The sequence below is a fragment of the Procambarus clarkii genome, unplaced genomic scaffold (assembly GCF_040958095.1).
Source record: "Procambarus clarkii isolate CNS0578487 unplaced genomic scaffold, FALCON_Pclarkii_2.0 HiC_scaffold_163, whole genome shotgun sequence".
In the NCBI taxonomy this organism is placed as follows: Eukaryota; Metazoa; Arthropoda; class Malacostraca; order Decapoda; family Cambaridae; genus Procambarus; species Procambarus clarkii.
The window spans coordinates 630,191-633,496 of NW_027189196.1; positions in this window are offsets into that span (position 1 = coordinate 630,191).

Consider the following 3,306-nt stretch of genomic DNA (forward strand, 5'->3'; position numbering starts at 1 on the left):
CCAGGACATCAAGAGTGATCTTTGACTGGACAACAGTGACAGTTCAGGCACTCTCTTTTTTGTAGTGCATGCTAATAGCTGTTCTGCCCTGAGGTGGTTGGGGGCTACTGGGACTCAAACCTCCAAAAGAGAACTCTGGCTGTTGCACCAGACTTTTATTTGCGTACTGGCGGACAACGTCCCCAACCATTCTCTGATGGAACAAACAGCTGACCTCGGCAGCCGCACTACTGCTACCGTCGGTCGACCAGCAATGGACACTGGAGTGCTTGTAATTACGCTAGGAGACCACCCTGTATGACTCTTGATCTTGGAGAGGGGTTCAGCATCACATATTTAGGGGTGCGGCTCCATCACTGGCCTCGATGTCTAGTGTACACTCCCTACTTGAGCTGCCGTGACTCCCCACTCTCTCCTTGTTTGGAATGATCTCCAACATCCCCCTTGCGTGAATTAGTATCTTCTGCCACCATGTTCAGAACCGTGACCCCCCATAGCTGGGAGCCGGTCGGCCGAGCGGACAGCACGCTGGACTTGTGATCCTGTGGTTCTGGGTTCGATCCTAGGCGCCGGCGAGAAACAATGGGCAGAGTTTCTTTCACCCTATGCCCCTGTTACCTAACAGTAAAATAGGTACCTGGGTGTTAGTCAGCTGTCACGGGCTGCTTCCTGGGGGTGGAGGCCTGGTCGAGGACCGGGCCGCGGGGACACTAAAAAAGCCCCGAAATCATCTCAAGATAACCTCAAGATAACCACCCCCTCTCTCTCTCTCACTTTTTTTTGCCAGAAATAGGATGCACTTGAACCACACTGTTCGGTGTCAAAATTAAGCTTGTTTTGCAAGATTATTAGAACCAACCTTGTTCTCATATTGTTTGATATTACAATTAAGCTTGTTCTCATGCTGATCGCTGTCACAGACAAGTTTGGTCGCATACTATTCGTTGCTACAAACTAGTTCTTCTCACATTTCTCAATGCCAAAAGTAAGCTTGTTTTAATAACTTTTGTCATTTTCAGAGCTCAGTTGGTTCTCATGCGTTTCATTGTCAAAAGTGAAGCAAGTGACAGGGGAGATTTTTCCAAATATGAAAAATAGTGAAACATTTTAAACACCTGTCGGCAAGCAACTGTCCGACGCACGAAGAAGAAAAGTAAGGCGGGTCTACAACGTGGATATGCAGCTGGTGCCACCTGGAGGGCCAGATTTCACACATAATAATGAGTTAGTATGTTATTATGTTGTAATTTATGATACATCATATAAATACATTTCCCAATGGCAATATGTCTTATGTTCCCTTGTACCAAAAGCTGACAACCACTTTATTTTATTTATTTTTTATTTTTCCCCTCCTTTGTTTTTATGCGGATTTTATTATGCCTTCTACATCTTGGTGAATGCATATCTGGCCCTAAGCATGTGAAGTTGGACCGAAATTGGTCATTATGTTAATCAGCCACAGGTGACAGAAGTTGTGACTTTTATTTTTTTTTGTTGGTCGGTTTAGTTACAGATTTCAAATTCTATTCTTTTAACAATTGGTTACATATTTATATTTTGACATCGAATTTGAAATTGTGATTTTTTTTCGATTTTTTTTTTACATTTTTCTGTTCATAGTATGATGCTGATCCATTAGGATAAATTGGAACATTTACCACGAAGATATTACTAAAAATAATTGTGTTTGAGAAAATTTCGGTGCACCGTCACCAGGGCCCCTTAAGCTTATACTCATACTGTTAGTTGTCACAACTACCTGTCTGTTCTAATACTGTTAGTTGTCACAACTACCTGTCTGTTCTAATACTGTTAGTTGTCACAACTACCTGTCTGTTCTAATACTGTTAGTTGTCACAACTACCTGTCTGTTCTAATACTGTTAGTTGTCACAACTACCTGTCTGTTCTAATACTGTTAGTTGTCACAACTACCTGTCTGTTCTAATACTGTTAGTTGTCACAACTACCTGTCTGTTCTAATACTGTTAGTTGTCACAACTACCTGTCTGTTCTAATACTGTTAGTTGTCACAACTACCTGTCTGTTCTAATACTTTTAGTTGTTACAACTAAGTCTGTTCTCATACTGTTAGTTGTCACAACTAAGTCTGTTCTCATACTGTTAGTTGTCACAACTAAGTCTGTTCTCATACTGTTAGTTGTCACAACTAAGTCTGTTCTCATACTGTTAGTTGTCACAACTAAGTTTGTTCTCATAACTAAGTTTGTTCTCATACTGTTAGTTGTTACAACTACCTGACTGTTCTCATACTGTTAGTTGTCACAACTAAGTCTGTTCTCATACTGTTAGTTGTTACAACTACCTGACTGTTCTCATACTGTTAGTTGTCACAACTAAGTCTGTTCTCATACTGTTAGTTGTCAAAACTCTGTTCTCATACTGTTAGTTGTCACAACTAAGTCTGTTCTCATACTGTTAGTTGTCACAACTAAGTCTGTTCTCATACTGTTAGTTGTCACAACTAAGTCTGTTCTCATACTGTTAGTTGTTACAACTACCTGACTGTTCTCATACTATTAGTTGTCACAACTAAGTTTGTTCTCATACTGTTAGTTGTCACAACTAAGCTTGTTCCCATGCTGTTCAGTGCAACAAGTAAGCTTATTTATTGAGTTTTTGTAGTACAGTTGGTTCGTTCTCGACTCAAATTCGGGAATACCGGGTTCGAATCTTGTTCATGTAATAAATGGTTTTGCACATTTCCATCACCGATTGCCTCTGTTATCTAGCGGTAAGTAGGTACCCAGTTGTTAGTTAGCTAAATGAGTGGTTGAATACCGGGAGAGGCATGTGACTAGCAGTTTATATCCCTGGAAATACAAACCGAGACTGGCTCTATTTTCAGCTTGTTACAACTTGTAATAAAGTTGTTACATCTTGGCTTAACGTGTTTATGACGTATTAGAACGTGGTTACAACTTTCTATATTGGTTGTTATAACTGGTTAGGAAGTGTCAAAACTTGCTCGAACGTTGTACCAACGTCGTAGTTTCGGTGTGTGTTTGGCGGGTATGACTGGGGCGTGGATCACCTAATTCCTCAATACACAAGTATCAGCCTAGGGGAGGCCTAGGGTCTCAGTTGGACACCAGTTGGGTGTCTCTGAGATCCTCTGCTGTGGGTGTTCCATATTTTTTCGAAGAACTATTGTCTTCTGCTTGTGTGTTCCAGTACACTGGCTGTCGGAATAGCCAGCAAAGTGAAGGCAGAAGAATTAACATTTCTCAGGGTTCTGCAATTAAATATCCTCAAAATGTAGATAAGTTTTATTCAGGTCAAG